The sequence below is a fragment of the Schistosoma mansoni genome, chromosome W, assembly GCF_000237925.1.
Source record: "Schistosoma mansoni strain Puerto Rico chromosome W, complete genome".
Taxonomy (NCBI): Eukaryota; Metazoa; Platyhelminthes; class Trematoda; order Strigeidida; family Schistosomatidae; genus Schistosoma; species Schistosoma mansoni.
Window position 1 is genome coordinate 20,607,339 of NC_031502.1, and position 21,939 is coordinate 20,629,277.

The 21,939-nt window shown below is 37.0% G+C and overlaps 1 non-coding gene across 1 annotated transcript; it reads left to right on the forward strand.

The window, feature by feature from the left end:
* Positions 1-680: 680 nt before the first annotated feature.
* On the forward strand, positions 681-753 carry Smp_tRNA_00389_Pseudo_TTG.1.1. Its single transcript has one exon. It is a non-coding gene (tRNA).
* The last annotated feature ends 21,186 nt before the right edge of the window (positions 754-21,939 follow it).

The window sequence follows — 21,939 nt, forward strand, 5'->3', positions numbered from 1 at the left end:
GTTATTCGTGTATTTCAACGACACATTTCTACGAACCTGTTTCCCTTTTGTTGTTTTTGTTGTTGTTGCTGCTGTTGTCGTTGTTTCTTCTTCTTATCATAATTGACAAAATTATAAGCCAAAATAAGATAAATAATTCAAGAATCTCTCTTAAATTAGGACATATTAGAATGAAAACAACACTATACTGATAATAATAATAACACCTAGAATGGACTGTAGATGATGAAGGACCAAGTAGATAGATAGATAGATAGATAGATAGATAGATAGATAGATGGATACCTAAGTAGGTGTTTAGGTAGTTAAGTAGGTAGATAGATTAATTGGTGATAGAGATAACAAAGGAATTGTTCATGTGAAGAATATGTCATAGCTTGATTTCAGTTGTTTTCTTGTTTATTTATCTATTTGTTGTCTTTATGATATGATACAGCATCTGTTTGTCCGGTAACTGGTCTTATTTAGATAAGTTATAATGATAAGAATCATATCTATATATATAAAGAGAGAGAATGAGTGAGTGAGGGAGATTACGTAACACTTTTAAAGAAAACAAATTGGATACAAAGTAATTTAGTGGATAGAGACAAATTAAACATTGAAAATTATACACATCAACAATGATAATAATATTCAATTCACTTAGTATTGTTTGTTTGAATCTTCTCATTGATTAGGACTCAGTAGCTGAGTGGATAACGTGATGGCGTTTGAAGCGAAAGGTACTGGGTTCGAGTCCCTCGCAGAGTGAACATCAACTCTGAGATGAAGGTACATCTAGCTGACGAGTCCCAAATAGGACGAAACGCGCGTCAAACTGGATTCCACTGCTAGACACTATCCATTAATGACAATCACATTGTTCATTGAATGAATGTAAATTTTACTTACAATAAGACAACATCCAATATTATCTTACTCCATTCATCCTTATTCACTATGTACTAAATGCAAAGAATTCAGTATTTAAATAAACTAAATGAGTATACCTCTGTAATAACTGATTGCATTTCTTGGTAAATAATGCTTTTTTGTGGAGATTCAGTACTTTCATAGTTGAAAGCGTGAGTCAACTGAGGCTAGACCACCAGGGAAAACCTGGAAGCACTAGACGGCCAGATCATCCTATTGTGGGATTCCTCAGCAGTGCCCATCCACGACCTCGCCTTGTGACATTCGAGCCCAAGACCTACCAGTCTCGCGCCAGAGCACTTAACCTCTAGACCACTGAGCCGGCATTCAATGGTGTTTGTGTCTAACTCCATAATGTTTATTTAAAATTAAGATGAGAATATAGAAAAACAGAGGGGGGAGTATAGGGTTTGTGTGTGCGTGTGTGTAAGCTTAACTTGGTTTGTTTAAATCTACGGGCATTTAGTACCGCAAAATAACAAATACCTTTCATCAGAAGGGGTTTTGTGGATATTATAGTAAATTTAATAGTTGAATTCATGAGTCAATTGAAGATAGACTACCATGGAAAAACTGGAAGTACTGGAAGATCGTTTTGTCAAGAATTCAATTAATAAATTTATTGCAATCTCCAAAAACCCCCGTAATAGTAATAATCATATGCTCACTAGTGACTAGCTTCAATATAGATTTCATGAAGTTCCAGTGAGAAGCACTCACCAATGAAGTTCAGTTCGTGTCTGTTGTGAGGCAGTTACTCACTGAAGACAATGATGGACGGTGGCTTAATTTCGTGGATTGGTTGAAGTTAAACATCATTAACGCCACTGGATATCGATTTAATGGTCTAGAAGTTAAACATTGGTGCATGAGTCCGAAGATCCTGGGTCCGAATCTCACGTGCAAGATTGTGAGTTAACACTGCTGAATTGTCTCATACTAGTACGAAACAATCATCTGGCACCTCCAGGTTTTCAATGGTGTTTTTTTATTAAACTATGTATGAGAAATGATATACAATACTACTAATACTTATTCAGAAGGGGTTTTTATGAAGATTTCAGTATTTTCATAGTTGAAATCATTAGTCAAATTGAAGCTAGACCACCAAGGAAAACCTGGAAGCACTGGATTGCCATTTCGTTCTATTGTGGGACTCTTCAGCAGTGAGCATCCACGACTCATGCTTCCAACTATGAAAATGCGGGATCGTGGATACACACTGCTGAGGAGTCCGACAATAGGACGAAACGGCCGTCCAATGCTTTCAGGTTTTCCATAGTGGTCTAGTTTCAATTGACTCATGATTTCAACTATGAAAATAATATTTATTCAACTATTACTAGTTAACAGTTAGACAACGGTTGCTGCTGTTGTTGTTGTTGTTAGAAACAACCTAGACGTTACTCATTAGTTATAATAATAAAAGAATGTTATTCATTATTAATCAATTGACTAGACTATTTAGTTAATTAGTTGACATTTTTCAGATTACAAAACTTATTTATACTTCAAATGATGATACCATAAAAGAGAAAAGATATTTTTGTCCTTTTCACCCCTTCCTCTCTCCCTACCCCCTACCCCCCCCCAATTATATCAGGGGCTAGTATTCTGACATACCGTTTATGAATCTGTCTAGATCTGATCACAGTTTTTTTGCGGGGGGGGAGGGAGGGAAGAAATCATAATAATAACCCTAGAAAATGTCAATTTATCTATTTTTTTCGGCTTAGTTTCTTTTCTATTCATTGAATTATGAAAGGCGCTATTTGTCTTGTTTATATTAAAATTGGCTAATTGATAATGATCAATGATAAAAACAAACTTTCATGTTGTTGAACTGATAAGAAAGGAATGTTTTTTTAATATAAAGAAAAAACAGGATGAAAATTTATAGGCAAAGATCGATGGTGACTTCCAGGGGAATCCAGTGTGATGCGCGTTTCATCCTATTTGAGACTCGTCAGCTGGATGTATCTGCATCTCAGAGTTGATGTTCATTCTGGGACAACACCATGTGAATTTAAACTTCAATCCATTGCACAAGCAGGTGGCTATCAAGACTCAGTAGCTTAGTGGATAACGTGATGACGTTTGAAGAGAACGTTACTGGGTTCGAGTCTCAGAGTGAACATCAACTCTGAAATGTGGTAGGTACATCCAAATGACCAGTCCCAAATAGGACGAAACGCTCGTCAAACTGAATTCCACTGCTAGCTACTATCCATCTTCGTTTATAATGCTTGTGATTTCAGGCAATATCGAGGCAGTCCACACAGTATTCACATATGCCAACAACAGACTAATCAATTGCAGTCCTAAATAACAATGGGAAGATACAAGTAAACAACACCAAGAGAATGAAAATTCATTGTGTATTGTTTGTTTGAATCTTTCCATATGATGTTTAGGACTGTGATTGATCAGTCTCTTGTTGGCATATGTGAGTCCTGTACGGATTGCTTCGATATTACGGTAAGTCACAAGTATGATAAACAAAGATCGATGGTGACTTGCAGTGAAATCTAGAGCGCGTGTTTTGCCTTATTTAGTATGTTGCTACTATCAAATAATGTTAGAAGTTGAATATAACCAGTTGGAAGTTTACAGATTTCAGTAGAATCAAATTGATATAATCGAAGCAGATGAGAATTATTTTAATCGTTTGGGGTTAAGTATTTATTAGTGAGTTATCTGAATAGATGAACCTTTTTTCAGACCACTGAAAGTTATTACTAATAATGAGGATACTGATGGAGATCATTCGGCGAGACTGCAATTTATAGACGAACCAATCACATTTAAGATATTTTCATAGTTGAAATCATGAATCAATTGAAGCCAGACTACCATGGAAAATCTGGAAGCACTGCTTTAAGGCCGTTTCGTCCTATTATAGGACTCTTCAGCAGTGCGCATCCACGATCCCGCACTCACGAGACTCGAACCCAGGACCGACCAGTCTCGAGCCAGAGCCCTTAACCGATAGCAGATCTTAGATTTTGGCACGAAATTCATTCACTCATCTGGCTAAATAGAGTTTTGGCATGATATCTGATGTAAGTTCGTGATGAAAACATTAAATTGTATTCCTAACCCCTAACATTCAATTGTATATTCTAATCCTAATTCCTTACACTAATCAATAACCGGCATTTATCCCTAGTAATTAGGTGGACATTCTAAGGTCATTTAATCGCGTTGCACAAAATTCAACCATAAATTTTAGTATCACCGGTAATTAAATGTAAACTTCCTGTTTAAGGTCCTAATAATTATCACTAACAGTGAGTGAGGAAGTTAGTTGATATGGATTGAAATAGATTGTTCTTCTAAACAAAGATGGATAGTAGCTAGCAGTGGAATCCAGAACCCAAGTTTCGTCCTATTTGGGACTCGTCAGCTGAATGTACCTGCATCTCAGAGTTGATGTTCAATCTGGGACTCGAACGCAGTAACTTCCGCTTCAAACGCCATTGCGTTATCCACTCGGCCACTGAGTCCTGATAACCACTTGCTTGTGCAATGGGGTGAAGTTGAAATTTACTTAGTATTGTTTGTTTGAATCTTCCATCGATGTTTTTAAGACTGCAACTGGTTAGTCTCTTGTTGTTCTTGTGCCTTTAAATTTTATTCTTTTATCTCCCTCTACATTATAAATATGAAATTTATCATCCTTTCTCTCTGAACTATTTTCTCTCATTTAAGTCCTAATATCATTAATACCATGGTTATTCCGACTGTTTTGTGATTATCAGAATGCGGTTTTGTGAAGAAGGTAGTAAGTTTGGTAGTTCAATTCATGAGTCGATCAAATCTAGAGTATCGTTTAAAACCTGGAAATACTAGACGACCATTTTGTCCTAGTATGGGAATCCTTGGAAATGCACATCAACAATCCTAAACCAAAGGGCCTCTAACCCAACAGCCTCGGTCTCATGCTCCAGCGCTTAACCTGTAGACCACCGAGCCGCTATCCAACGATAGTGATGTCTAACTTAAATCGATCCATGATCATGCACATCCATTCATTCATTGTCTGAGATAGATACCCATCTCTAGGTGACACGGATTGTGTTAAGTTTGGTTAGACATTCTAAATAAGTTTAAGGACGTGAACCAGGTTCTATCCTGTTTATAACCAAATAGCCGACTGATTGATTGTACATTGTGTGAACGTCTATCTTTCTTGAATTGAGATAAATTTATTTTGCATTCTGTCACATTTTTACTGATTTTTTCCACATTTCATTACTTACAACTTTATTTATTTATTTATTTAGACACATAAATATTGGTACAAAGAAGCACCAGATATATATGCACCACACAAATCTCATTCGATTTGTGTGAGGGTGTGATACTGCTCAGGTGCCCAAACTGAAACAGGTGGTTTTCTTGGAGGGCCACACCCGGAGCCTTCGACCTAAAGATTTGTTCTACAAGGCAGTGGAGCATCATGAGAAGATGCACTCCTACGGTAGCCGGTAACGAACGATTGGTTCATACGCCATTTGTTCCCTCAGGATACTGGAGCTCAGGTGCACCATTGGTTTGGAATCAGGTTTTTCCAACTCCCCTAGGTGGACCCTCCGTGTCCACCAACCCGGTTAAAGCGCGGGACATTCCCTTTTCGTCCTCTCAATTTCGTAAACAATGAAACGTAATTGGTATGAAAATGCATGAACCATAATAATCGGAGACGAAGGACTGATATTTATAGAAGGAACAGTCAAGATTGAGACAATTGAATAACAGTTTGTAAATTAACTGTTTACTGTATGGTTATCAGAATTTAGTGAGATATTCTGTAATTTTCGTGTCAAAGATATTTAGTTGTTTCCACTCGTATTCTTGTTCACTACATTTTAACATACTGAGAATTCCTTCCGTATTATACTCGTTAAACTCTTCTTTTCAACAATAAGGATCAATGAGATGGTAGAGAAGATTTGTAACTCAGGTAGATGATTTTGATAGAGTTTTGTTCTCTAAGCTGGATGGTTTGATCGTGGAGCTTTCACCATCCTTCTGAACGACATCATCAGCACAAACTTAGGGTAGAAGTGAAGTGTTCGAATTTCCCCACATGTAGTCCACATCTGATGCAGATGTGAGGGCGAGGTTCGGCAAAGCAAGAGCAGCATATTTACAACTGAAGAATATCTGGAACTCATAACAATTGTCAACTAACTCCAATGTCAGAATTTTCAATACAAATGTCAAGACAGTTCTAGTCTATGGAGCGGAGACGTGGAGAACTACGAAAGCCATCATCCAGAAGATACAAGTGTTTATTAACAGTTGTCTACGCAAATTACTTCAGATCCGTTGGTCAGACACTATCAGCAACAAGCTACTGTGGGAGACAGCAAACCAGATCCCAGTGAAGGAAGAAATCAGGAAGAGACGCTGTAAGTGGATTGAGCACACTTTGAGGAAATCACCCGATTGCGTCACAAGACAAGCCCTCACATGCACTCCTGAACATCAAAGGAAAAGAGGAAGACCAAACAACACATTACACCGAAAAATGGAGACAGATATGAGAAGAATGAACAAAAGTTGGATAGAACTAGAAAGGAAGGTCCAGGACAGAGTGGGTTGGAGAATGGTGGTCGTCGGCCTATGCTTCATTGGTGGTAACAGGCGAAAGTAAGTAAGTAAGTAAGTAAAGTCCACAGCTTGTCCTGTACACCTCGATATTGATTGGTCAGCAAGGTCAACAAGAACCAACCAACATCGAAGTGTACAGGACAAGCTGTGAACCACCTGTGAAGAAATTCAAACACTTCACTTCCACCCGACGTTTATACTGATGATGCCGTTCAGAAGAACGATGAAATCTCCGCGACCAAACCATCCAGTTCAGAGAACAAAACTCTATCAAATTAAGGATCAATCATCAAATTATTTCAATATTACATTCCAGAAACAAAATAGTCTCATGTCGTATGTAGTGTAGTGTATTGCACGTGTGTCTGTGTGTGTATCACTGTACGTATATATGTCGTAGGTAATTGTAAAAAATCTATTTTTCATAAAACACATACCTATTAATCACGTACAATTACATATAATCTAAATCGGTATCACACATACACATTTAAATTAACCAAATGACTCAGTTCCTTATTAATACATATATGATTATGCTATATAACCTAGTTACAAGGCGACATAAAGAGAAAAAGGGTTGGGGACTACATAAACTGTCCTATAATTCAGGGTTTGTTTGTTTGTTTTTCTTTTTTTTCTTTTTTTCTTTTTTTTCTAATTTTCAATTTTAAAGACATAAAAATATGTAAATATCTAATTTGTTGACTTTAAATTAGGTTAGATTTATTTTATTCCTATTTATTATAGTTACAATATTGTAACTAGAGTATTTGTCCATTGAACTAGTTCACTATTAGGGAGAGAATAGAAACAGATATATCACCACCACCACCACCACCACCACCACCACCACCGCCACCACCACCAACAACAACGAGAACAATAGCGATGACGACAAAAACAGAATATGAACCAGTTGTAGGTACTCAACTATTCTATTCTATATAAATGAATCGAATAAGTCACTATGACACCTGAGTTTTTGAAATACGTAACAATAACCTTGACAATGTTTTACACAAAGGCATCATTTTAAACAATGAAATTGTATCAAAATTGTAAATAATATTATCTTACATTGAAGACGTTAGATTTAGGGGTAATGAGATAAGATGAATGTCAACAATAACAACAACAACTAGTGGCGAGTTACTTATTTTATTCAATGTACATAAGTGTGGTGGTGGTAGTGGGAGACAAGTTACAGAATATCATCATAAATTGTAAGAAGTATATATTGAATAGCAAAGATGGATAATGACTAGCAGTGGAATCCAGTTTGATGCGCGTTTCGCCGTTTTCGGGACTCGGCATCTGGATGTACCTGCATCTTAGAGAGACTGACCAGTTGCAGTCCTAACACATCTATGGGAAGATTCAAACAAACAATACTAAATGAATTTATATATTGAATACTTCATTTGTAAATCTTCTATCAATTGTTCTTTATATTGTCTATGAGTCTTTCAATCTACAATTGTTTTCTATTCCGCTTTCTGTTTTCTTTAATTGGATTTAATTAGACTTCTGATATCAGGTATTCCTACTTCTGATTGGTGTTACATACTACTTATATTGAAAGATATAAGTAGTAAACACTATAGATAATTTCGCATATTGATAAGACTTAATTCATCGAATAATCATTCCATTTTATCGGACTATGTAGTTTATATAGTTTACTTACTTACTTACTTACTTACTTATTTACTTACGCCTGTTACTCCCAATGGAGTATAGGCCGACGACCAGCATTCTACAACCCACTCTGAACTACGCCTTCTTTTTTAGTTCTATTCAACTTTTGTTCATTCTTCTCATATATGTCTCCATTTCTCGAAGTAATGTGTTCTTTGGTCTTCCTCTTTTCCTTTGGCCTTCAGGATTCCATGGGAGGGCTTGTCTTGTGACGCAATCGGGTGCTTTCCTCAAAGTTTGTCCTATCCACTTCCAGCGCTTGTTCTTGATTTCTTCCTCCACTGGATGGAATCTGGTTTGTTCTCTTCCACAGTAGCTTGTTGCTGATAGTGTCTGGCCAACGGATCCGAAGTATCTTGCGTAGACAACTGTTAATAAACACTTGCATCTTCTGGATGATGGCTTTCGTAGTTTTCCACGTCTCCGCCCCATACAGTAGAACTGTCTTGACATTTGTATTAAAAATTCTATGAAGCATTTACTAACAATCCGAGTTTGATCATAGATTGATATTAACTAAGGAATCATTGTAAATCAGTAAGCAGTAAAAATGTGTTTGATCTTAATCTTCAGAACCCCTTAGAAGTGGACACTCACAGCTTTACACAGGATTGAAAGAAGAAATTTCAAATCTCATGGAAAGCAAACGAATTAGCCGATTGAATGTTACGATCTTACAAAGTTCCGCCTCATTATCTTCTTAGTTTACAACATAGATTATAAATTTTGTCTAAGTTAACCATTTGCAAGTAATATGAAGTAGTATTAAGTTAAATACTTTATAGAAATGTATTATTAGGATGGGGGTTTGTGGAAATTGTAGTGATTCTAATAGTTGAATTCATGGGTCAGTCTAACCTAAACTATCATTGAAAACCTGGAAGCATTGAACGGCCGTTTCGTCCTTGTATGGCACTTCTTATCGGTGACCATTCACGATTCTACACCAAATGAACTCCAACCCAACACCTTCGGTCTCAAACCCTAACGCTAAGTCTGTAGCGGCATCCAACGGTGTTAATTATGTATAACTTCAACTAATCCACCATATGGCGCGACCATTTATTCATTGTCAGAATTAGGTACCTGTCTAACCCCAAACGCCTATTGAACCCTACTGGTCACGACTTATCCACTAGTGAGCACATGGTCTAACTTGCATGGACTTATGAACTCAACTATGAAAAAATGTTAGTATTAGGATTTCGCTACTGATAATCCATCATCAACTATCTCCAGTATCAAATTCATATGGTATTGTTTGTTCGAATCTTCCCATTGATGCAGTTGATCAGTCTCTTATTGGTATATGTGCATACTGTGCGTATTCCCTCGATATAGCCTTAATTCACAAGCATTATAAGCGAAATTGGATAGCGGCTAGTAGTGGAATCCAGAACTCAAGTTTCGTCCCATTTCGAACTTGTCAGTCGGATGTGCCTACATCCCACTGTTGATGTTCACCCCAGGACTCGAACTGAATACAGTACCATTCGCTTCAAACTCCATCACGTTTTCCACTCAGCTACTGAGTCCTCATAGTCACTTCCTAGTGCAATGGGGTGAAGTTTAAATCCACTTCATATTGTTTGTTTGATTCTTCTGATTGATGTTCAGGACTGCAACTGGTCAGTCTCTTATTACTGGCGTATGTGCATACTGTGAGGACTGCCTCGATATTGCCTGAAATCACAAGCATTCTAAGCAAAGATGAATAGTGGCTAGAAGTGGAATCCATTTTGATGAGCGTTTCGTCCTATTTTGGACCAGTCAGCTGGATGAACCTTCATCTCAGAGTTGATGTTCACTCCGGAACTCGAATCCAGTACCGTTCGCTTCAAACGCCATTGCGTCAACCACTTACTCACTGAGTCTTGATAGCCACCTGTTTGTGCAATGGGGTGAAGTTTAAATTCACTTGGTATTGTTTGTTTGAGTCCGCCCATTGATGTTCAATACTGCAATTGACCAGTCTCTTATTACTGACATATCTGCATACTGTGTGCGTATTGCTTTGATATAGCCTTAATTCACAAGTTACCATCCATCTATCTTTGGTATCATTATAGTTTTATGAATACACACTGATAAATCATCTCAAACAACAACTTACTATGTGTCCAGTACCATATAAATAGTCAAAATAAATAATTCTCTAATTTCGTGGATTACTTGAAGTTAGACATTAACACCGTTGGACGCCGGCTCAGTGGTCTGTCGGTTAAGTGCTCTGGTGCGAGGCTAGTAAGTCCTGGGTTCGAATCTCGCGAGTGAGAGATCGTGGATGCGCACTGCCACTAATGACTCCCATAATAGAGCGTAAGGGGCTTCCATGTACTTCCATGTTTTCCATGATGGTCTTTCTTCAATTAACTCATGATTTCAACTATGAAAATTCTCTAATTAACATTCATACATGATAACTATTGTAAATCTTCTAGGTTCAAAAACTTAACTATTTACAACATTTTTGACTGATTGACTATGATTTCCCTAAACGATTTCATAAACAAGAACCCAACAACGACAACAACAACAACAACATTGTTTCACACACACACACTTTACCTTCTTTTTTTGTTTTCCTTAATTAATTATATATTCCACTAGATACCAATTTTATGTCTACTAATAAAAAGTATAAAAGTAGTAGATAAATACCAAAAAAAAGGAAAGAAAAAAGATGATCATTATCAAAAAAATCAAATAACAATAACATTTTTTGTTCATGATTCAAAATATACGTGACATTTTTTATATAAAATGTAAGTAGAGAGGGGGAAGGGGAGGGCAGGGCAGAGCAGGGGGGACAGGGGAATTGTAGACAAGTATGAGGGATACAATATTTCCTTTATTTTTTTGAAAATATTATCTGTCTATCAAAAAGAAAAAAGAAAAAAAAAGTGCAAAAGTAGAAAATGACAATGAAACCCATTCTGTACTTGAATGTGTTCACAGTATTGTTGATCATAATATTTTATTATTATTACTATTATTATTATAAATATTGTTTCCATCTTAACTGACCTTGATAAGGGTGATCAGTTTTTCTGACCTTCAAACCTGTAAAGTGTTATTACACTATAATAGTACATTCTATGTATAATTATGTCTAGTGAATCGTTTTACAAGTGTTTTTTATTCATCTTCTTAATGTTTTGGTATATCTGTAGGTTAGATATATATATCGATGATAAGTGTTATAATTCACTTGATATTGTTTATATGAATCTTCTTATTTATGTTTAGGACTGTAATTGGTTAGTATCTCTTATTGGTATATATGCATACTGTGCATATTGTCTCGATATTACCTGAAGTCATAAACATTCTAAACAAAAATGGATATTGGCTAGCAGTAGAATTCAGGACCCAAGTTTCGTCCTATTTGGGACTCGTGAGCTGGATGTATCTACATCTCAGAAGTGATGTTCACTCCGGAAAAGGACTCGAACCCAGTACCATTCGCTTCGAATGCCATCGCGTTATCCACTAATCTACTGATTCCTGATAGCCACCTGGTTGGGCAATGGGGTGAAGTTTAAATTTACTTAGTATTGCTTGTTTGAATCTTCCCATTGGTGTTTAGGACTGCAATTGATCAGTATCTCATATTGGTATATGTGCATACTGTGCATATTGTCTCGAAATTACCTGAATTTATTAACATTATAAGCAAAGATGGATAGTGGTTAGCAGGGGAATTCAGTTGGACGCGTGTTTCATCCTATTTCGGACTCATCAGCTGGATATACCTAACATATCCCAGAGTTGATATTCACTCTGTACGGGACTCGAACCTAAGACTGTTCTCGTTAAACACTATGGTGTTATCTAAATAGCTACTGAGCTTTGATAGCCATTAGGTTGAACATCAATTCTGAGATTCAGGTACATCCAGATGACGAGTCCCAAATAGGTCGAAACGTGCATCATAGATTCCACTGCTAGTCACTATCCATGTTTGTTTATAATGATAAGTGTTTTGTTATAAATAAACCAGAATTGTTATCAAGTGGATTTGATTCATAAAAACATAAACTGTTGAATATTCAATTAGAACTTTAAAATGATAGAATCAAACTGTTTTTTTCTCTATGAAAAACATTGTAAGTGGTATTTTGAAAAAAAAGACACGAGGGATTCAAATGAGATGTTTAAACACTTCTAATGTTTATTTCATGGTTAGGAATAGAAAATCATTAAAAGGATCAACAAAATTTTCATTGTACTTTAACTACGTATAAGTTAGTGCTTCGGGAGAGAACAAACCAGATTCTAGTGGAGGAAGAAATTAGGAAGAAGCGCTGGGAGTACATAGGACACACATTGACGCAAGCACGCAACTACGTCACAAGGCAAGCCCTCACATGGAATCCTGAAGGTCAAAGGAGAAGAGGAAGACCAATGAACACATTACTTCGAGAAATGGAGACAGGTATGAGAAAAATGAACAAAAGTTGGATAGAACTAGAAAGGAAGGCTGAGGACAGAGTGGGTTATAGAATGCTGGTCAGCAGCCTATGCTCGATTGGTGGTAACAGGCGTAAGTAAGTAAGTAAGTAACTCAGTGCTTATTCAGATGATTTTAGCGAAATTAATAACAAATTATTTGTCTACCTTATATCCTAAGTCTTTAATACTTTAACTTCTATATCAAGACAAATTGATCATGTATTGATAATGATTAAGACTGTGATAAAAATTCCAATCCTATCGATTGTGTCAATCATCTCAAAACTATATAAATATGAATATAGATGGATAATGGTTAGCAGTGGAATCCTGGATGAGTGTTTTATCCTATTTTGGGACTGGTCAGTTGGATACACCATCAATTCAGATTCGGACTCGAACTCCGTACCGTTCGCTTTAAATGCCATCATGTCATCTACTTAGTTGACCAAGGACAACCCTAAACGATGAATAGACCCATTAAGCTGTTATCAGTTTATTTGAGACAATAGTTATGCTTATTATTACAGTTGTAGTAAAGGAGAATACAAGCGGGGACAATCGAATGTATTTCAGTACAAAATTATAGAACATCTTAGTAAAATCTGAGAACCAAACAGTAAATACTTGATTGCCTCAAACTTGACTGTTCCTTTTGTAAATATCAGTCAAACGTCTCAGACTTCATTGTCCCTTCATTTTCACACCAATCATTCTCCGTTCTCGTCCTCTTTTCTTCGATCTTCTTAACCCTCTGCCACCAGGTATTTCCCTTTCAATTGATGATACATACTACTTATATATGTCGGCATCAGTAGTACACACCACAAAGCTAATTGTATTTTTATGCATATCTGACATGTAATAATGATTAAAAAGCATTATAGAATTAGCCATGCATTACTGTTGCTTGTTACTGATTTAATTCAACATAAGAATCACAGTAAATTAAAACATGAATAATACAGTTCAATTATAGTTTACAGTTTTACAACCGAATAGACGTTAATGATGACTTACAGTTTCAGTTTCAGTTTGGAAAGGACAGGAGGTTTGATGGCCTGTGTTAGTCCTGGCAATGATGGTCTCTCAGCTGATCCAACTTTCTTTTGAAGGAGTGGACGGATGGAGCCTCAACTACGTTCTGAGGTAATGAATACCACTCGTTGATGATTTGATGGGAAAGTCGGTAGTCAGCTGACAAGTAATTCGTTCTGGGCTTTTAAACTTTTTGGAGTGTCCTTGTAAATTTTCTGTTTTGGGAGACAAGAAAAATGAGGGCATATCAGGTGCAAATTTATCACTAAGCAATTTGAAAACTGTAATCAAGTCTTCTCTAATTCTTCGATATGACAGCGGGAATAGGTTTAGCTTGGTCAGTCTAGTACCATACGGGAGCTTCGTTATTCCGGGAATCAGCTTAGTTGCTGTTCTCTGAACCCTTTCCAAGAGTTCACTGTCTTTTTCTAGGCAGGGGCTAGCTGCTTGTATGCAGTACTCAAGTTTAGGGCGTACGAACACTGTATACAAAGTCAGAAACGTTTTAGCGTCAAGATGCCTAAAAGCCCTGCGTATGGACCATAAAGTCCTAAAACCTTTGGCGGCTATTGCACGGCAGTGTGCAGTAGTCTTTAAGTCTTGACTAACGATGACGCTTAAGTCATTGTGTGCCTGAACAATAGGTAACTCAGTGTTATTCATCGTGTATGTATCTGTACCCTGGTGGCCAATATGCATCACAATACACTTGGAAGTGTTTATCGGCAATTGCCAGGTTTGGGACCATTCAGATAATTTCTCCAGGTCATTTCGGAGTTCTAAGCTATCACCCTTACTTTGTGTCGCTGTCCATATCTTGAAATCGTCAGCATAGAGCAAGACCGATGACGATAGTAGACGAGGGAGGTCATTTACGTACAGGAGGAATAACACTGGCCCCAAAGAAAAATAAGGCAGATTTAAAACATGTTCAGTAGTAAGATCTACACTAGAAAATAGTTTAACAGCTTACAATCTACTGCTTTTAGTGGATTAGTAATGATGTAATCTTGGAAACATTCGGCTTACCATACAAAGAATAACTTCACTTCATGAAGTATCATGAACTAATTGACTGTTTCCTGACTGTTGATAATCAGCATCCTAACCGAATTCATCAAGATGATATCCCTTTACAAAAGTTCACAATAGTTTCTTTAACCTTGACTGATAATGGGATTCAATAATCTTGTCAATGATTCATTAGTGTTTAAACCAATTAGTTCCATGTTTAAATCTCAGTGTAAACATCATCACTAATCTATGTATGTATTTACTTCCACTTGATGAATTTCAAGATATAAGTTTTCATTCACTTAGTATTGTTGGTTTGAATCTTCCTATTGATGTTTAGGACTGCAGTTAGGCAGTATGTTTTTGGTATATGTGCATACTGTGCATATTGCCACGATATTAACTTATGTATTTCCATAGTTGAAATCATGAGTCAATTGAAGCTAAACCATCATGGGAAACCTGGAAGCACTGGACGACCGTTTCGTGCTATTATGGGACTCCTCACCAGTGCGAATCCACGATCCCGCCTCACGAGATTTGAACCCAGGACTTACCAGTCTCACACAAGAGCAGTTAAGCGATAGACTACTGAGCCGGCCAGCATCCAATGGTGTTAATGTCTAACTTCAACCAATCCACGATGTTTGAGCAACCGTTCACCATGGTGGTCTGGCTTCAATCGACTCATGATTTCAACGATGAAAGTACTGAAATCTCCACGAAACCCCTTCTGATTAACTGAAGTCACAAGCATTATAAACAAAGGTGGATAGTGGCTAACAGTGGAATTCAGTTTGACGCGCGTTTCATCCTATTTGGAACTCGTCAGCTGGATGTGCCTGCATCTTAGATTTGATGTTCACTCTGCGAGGGGCTCGAACTTAGTACCATTCGCTTCAAACGCCACCACGTTATCCACTCAGCTACTATATATATATATATAACTCCGCCTGTAGCTCCTCCGGGGGCTACTGCCGGTCCCAAGCCCGGGTAAATGAAGAGGGTTAGGCATGAGGTTAGCGACCCCATCCCGTAGAAAATCAACTCGCTAAAAAACGCTAAACAGAAAAATCTATTCAAGCCATTTAAACTCTGTCCTGGGAGTAGAAGGAATAATTATGACGTCTCACGATGAAATCCGAGTCCCTTCGGAAGTCATGAGGCCAATGCACCTTCTAACAACCAGAGCGACAATTTTTATAGGTACATGGAATGTCCGGACAATGTGGGAGACAGGAAGAGTCTTCCAAATTGCTGAAGAAATGAGGACATACAACCTTGAGTTGCTTGGAATCAGTGAAACACATTGAACGCAAGTTGGACAACGACGACTGTCTTCAGGAGAACTTCTGTTGCACTGCGGTCATGAAGAAGAAAATGCCCCAAATACACATGGAATGGCATTGATGCTGTCCAGAAAAGCACAAAATACACTTATTGGATAGGAATCTCATGGACCAAGGATCATCAAAGCCTCCTTCAAAACATATATATATATATATATATATATATATATATATATATATATATATATTCACATTCACATTATAACTATAATGTAATATGACATGTGGCTTATGCCCCTCAATGAGGGGTAACAGGCGTAAGTAAGTAATATGACACCAATCTAATACTTTCCCCACCTACCCATCATTCTTAATAGAACTGATCCAAATCTTATAGTTAATTAAATTACAATCAAAATTAAGTCAACTTTATTAAAGATCTTTAATAAATTATGTAACAGATGAATAGATATGAATGTCCATTAGACATAGACCATACTACCTATTACTTCATCTTATTACATAATCTTGATCTGTAGTTATCTTCCACACACACACACACAAGAAAAAAAGGGGGGGACAAGTTCTTCTGATAAAGGAGGTAATATAATTAAAATCATTCCAAATTGTATCGAATAGATCTTTTTGTTCTATTTAGTTTTTAATTCAATTATCTCATTCCTTTTTTTCGGAGGGGGGAGGGTAAATGTGTGTGTGTATTTGTTTCTGTTTTGGCTTAACTTCCATTTTTTATATTTAACTGTTTACTTATCTACCTACCTACCTACTTACTCACTTACTCACACACACACATACATACATACATATATATATACTTATTTGTAGATAGACAAATAAACCTTAAATGGAATCACATTTCTTGATCGAATATCTTCATCATTGTCAGGGATTAAAATGTGTTTCTTTTCATGTCGTCGTCGTCGTCGTTATTGTTGTTGATATTGTTGCTTATCTATAGTCTTCTTTTTTTAATGAACACGATTCCTTTTTCTTTTTGACAGCCTTCGGCAAAATAATTAGTTTGGTTCAATGATTTCCATATGATCAAATAGGCAGCGACACACACACAGAGAGAGAAAGAGAGACCGACACGAACATGATCGAATCCAACTTTAATTTTTTTGAACCATCTGTACATCCTGTAATTCATCTAGACAATCAGTAATTAAAAAAAATAGTTTGACAATTATTTAACTTGACCAGGTGGTCTATTCATTATATGACACGTAGTACGCATCTTCATTACCCATCCATCCATCCACGAACCCCTACATAGACCCATCCCCCCACACACACAGATTTTTCATATAGACAATATGAATTTACTATTGATAATTATCAATTATCCATCTGTAGATCTGTTAAAGCTACTGAATACCGATTCTAAACTTGGGTAAAAAAAAGGAGGAAAGTTGGGCATAGGGTCGGTAACTTTATCAAAACAATGTTAACTAGAATAAGTAATTGATAATTATCATTCATTTCATTGTATTAATCACTTTTTTTCATAGAAGTACTTAGTGTCGTATCCAACATACATACAAACACCAGCACACACATACAAGCACACGTACACAGATATCAAATGTCAAATTGTTCAAAAAAGAAGTTGATGGGACTGGTAGATTTTTCTTTGATTACTAAATTTGTCGGGTCTTTTTTTTCTAATTTTACTTTTGTCTAATAATAGTTCCATAGTTGAAATCATGAGTCAATTGAAGCTAGACCACCATGGAAAACCTGGAAGCACTGCTTTAAAACCGTTCCTTCCTATTATGAGACTCCTCAGCAGTGCGCATCCACGAGATTCGAACCCAGGAACTACCAGTCTCGCGCCTGAGCACTTAACCGATAGACCACTGAGCTGAGCGGCATCCAACGGTGTTAATGTCTAACTTCAACCAATCCACGATTTTGAGCAACCGTTCATCAATTGTCTTCAGTGAGTTGATATCTCTACAACAGACTTGGTTAAACTCCACTGGTCACTGCTTCCCACTAGAACTCCAGGAAATATCTCTTGAAGTCAGTCAATAGTGAGGAAATAAAGAAAAGAAGAACACGAAACTATTTTTTTTAATGTGACAGAATGTAATTTCATCCTCATAAAGAATTGATATTCTCTTCTTTGAATGAGTGTTTAAACATTTGATTAAGTTTAGTGTCAAATATCCCGACCGTTGCTGCTGACTTGACATGATGGTCGGGCTTGCCTATTGTGACGAATCAATTGAGCTATACTGGCTGGAACAATCGTTCCTTAAGTTCCTACCATGCCAGACAGATCGGTTGAGGAGCGGTAAGATTAAAAGCATTAAATCCAAGGTCCGTAGGCGAAGTCGTACTGCTGACTGTATTTGATCACAGATGCCTTAGAAATATTGATCGCATCTGCTGGGATCACCGGGTAATTAATAGTGAGGTTAGACACAATGTATTAGGGAATGGTGGTAAATCAGTTGATGAGGTCATGAATCTTCATCGACTGTGATGGTTAGGCCACGTGTTACGTATGCCTGAACACCGATTACCATGACGCACTATGCTGACTAGTGTTGGGGATGGTTGGAAGAGAGTTATGGGCGGCCAAACCAAAACGTGGCATCAGTGCTTGAAGTCACTAACTTCTAGTCTGAGCCATTTTGGTAGATGCAGACTACTTGGTTAAGGTCAGCGTGACTATCGTAATCAATGGTTGGAGACAGTGCGTGACATGGCTCAGAATCGATCACAATGGAGTAGATGTATACTCTCTTTATCATCCCTTAAACCTTAAGATTAAAATTGCTTCATAACGTTCTTCCTTCCTGTACTATATCCTTATATACAACCTTTCTTTTATATATTACCACTACTAAATTAACTACTTCTATGAATCCGGTGTCCATCTTGTTGTGCGAACGAGGTATGGCACATTGGACCGATGCATATATGTGCCTGTATCTGACTGACTGGATGAGTACCAAATATTATTTTCTCATTTCTATTCATTTAAACTCACTTCTGAGGAGTCCTACACTAGGACGAAATGACCGTCTAGTGTTCCCAGGTTTTCCCTGGTGGTCTAAATTCAATTGATTCATGAACTCAACTATTGAAAAATTGTGTATGTCTTCACGTTCACGTGCAATACGGCAGGGTAATGGGTTCGAATCCCTTTGATACAAGATCGTGGATGCGCACTGTTGAAGAGCTCCATAGTAGTATGGAACGGCTATCCAGTACTTTCAAGTTTTCAATGATAGTCTAGCTTATATTGACTCATAAATTTGACTATTAAAATCATTTTGGAGTCTTATGAATGCAGTCGGCTTAATGTAAACCTAGGCTTAAATAACTTCCTAATCATGTTGATTTCTCAATTCTGTGTTAGACTGAGTATATTAGATCTTATGTAGTGAACAAGAACACTAGTTGGGGACAATCGAATGTATTTAAGCACAAATTATAGACTATCTCACTCAATTCTGATAACCATACAACCAACAGTTCATTTGCAAAATAACCATCAATTGTCCAAATCTTCACTGTTCCTCCTGCAAATATCAGTCTGTCTTCTCTAATTCCATTGTTCATGCATTTTCCTACCAATTGCGCTTCATTTCAGTTCTTTCCTTATCGGTCTTCTGCCAAAATACATTCTATGTCTAACCATCGCCATGCACTACTTATACGGATATCAGTAATCCACACCACAATTAGATGGGAGCGAGTGAGAAACAGATATCATGGGATTCCTCAATAATTACTTTTTTATAACACATAATTTAATAAGTAAAAAAAAACATCCATCATGTGACATTCGACAATATTGAAGAAGAGAAACAGGAAAAAACGTGGTGGAAAAAACATGCTCACGCGCATACACAAACAGAGGCACAGAGGTAGAGAGAGAGGGGGGGTAAGGGAAGAGGAAGAGACTTGTATACCCATGTACACTTGTTATCTTCAGATAACTTCCATGTTTTTCAATTCTTTTGGTTCAAACAATATTCCCTTAATTGTTCTATTTTTTGTTGTTGTTAATAGACTGAAACAAGAAAAGATGTCTCTTCGACAGGAAGAAAAGAAAACTAATTATGATAATTTGTAATCATGAATTAAATTGATGATTATACAATGTGATTGTTTTGTTTTAAAGAGAGACAAAGAATGAACGGAACAGGATATTCTATTGCGAAGTAATTAACTTCAGATAATGTTTACATTCAGGGATATGTTGTAAACAGCGTTGGATGCAGGATCAGTGGTCTAGAGGTTAAGTGTTCGCACACGTGAAACTGATAGGTCCTGGGGTCGAAGTCTGCGGGGCGGGATCGTGGATGTGCACTGTCGAGGAGTCCCTCGCTAGGACGAAATGGCTGTCTAATGTTTCCAGGTTTTCCCTAGTGGTCTAGCTTCAATTGATCGATAACTTACTTACGCCTGTTACTCCCAATGGAGCATAGGCCACCGACCAGCATAATTGATCTATGAACTCAACTATTAAGAGAACTATGTATGTCTTCAATACTGAACAAATAGAATAAAACATATTAACTGTAAATTTGTAAGACAAGTATAATATCTTTAGACTTCCCGATTTGAAATCTAATGACCAAAAACAAAAAGAATGGTAAACATACATCAGTAAAGTAGAAGATCTTTGGAGATTTTGGAAATTTATGGATCGATCTTGATGTGACAAACATTGGAAACCAGGCCATCGATGTACACTGCTAAGTTGAAATGACTGTTCAACTCTTCCTGGCTTTTATTGATTGTTTAAGTAAAATCAGTATATGATGTTGACTATGTGAACAATGTATGAAAATGATATTGAAACCTGACTGCCATTACTCATCTTGTACTAATAACACATTTAACAAGTACATATTTATATGGTCATTTTTGAACGGATAGATTTGTATATTGGATGCGGGTTCAGTGGTCTAGAGTTTGGGCGTTCATGTGCAAGATGGGAAGTAATGAGTTCGAGTCCTTTTGATGCGAGATCGGGGATACTTAGTAATGAAGAGTCGCATACTAGGACAAAACGTCCGTCCAGTGCTTCGAGATTTTCAATGGTGGTCTAAGATTGATCCATTCAGTATATCAATCTAAATTGGTATAAAAGTTAGTGACACTACCTACCTAGATGCCTGATACTTAATTCGGTAGGAATAGGCTCGAACCAGGAATTTATTGATGAAAAGTTCAATGATCTCATAAAGAAGTCATTGCTATCATTCAGACCTCCCAGAGATATATGACTTATATATGTATAAGACTAATTACTTTTTACAGATAACTAAATTTTTAAAGCCTTAAAAACTACTTAGATAAAGACAACTTCTGTCGATAGTTCCATTATGTAGGTGATATGGATAAGGTATTAAAAACCTTCATTTACGATCCTTGATTATGTAGTTAAAACACAATCAATGTAAGACCATTATTGGAAACCTTAAAGCATTGCATAACCATTTCGTCCTAATATCGGGCTCGTCAGAAGTATACATCCATCAAAGAAACGGATCATCTATAATCTTACATACTTACTAACTTACGCTTGTTACCCCTCGTCGAGGAGCATAGGACAACTACCAGCATTCTCCATCCAACTCTGTCCTGAGCCTTCCTTTCCAGTTCTTTCCAGTTAACATTCATCTTTTTCATATCTGCTTCTATTTCTCGGAGTAATGTGTTTTTTGACCTTCCACTTTTCCGATTCCCTTCACGACTCCAAGTTAGGGATCGCCTTGTAATGCACATTGGTGGTTTCCTTAATGTATGTCCTATCCACTTCCAAAGTCTTTTTCTAATTTCCTCTCCAACTGGAAGCTGGTTTGTCCTCTCCCATAAAAGGTTGTTGCTGATAGTATCCGATCAGTGAATGTTGAGTATT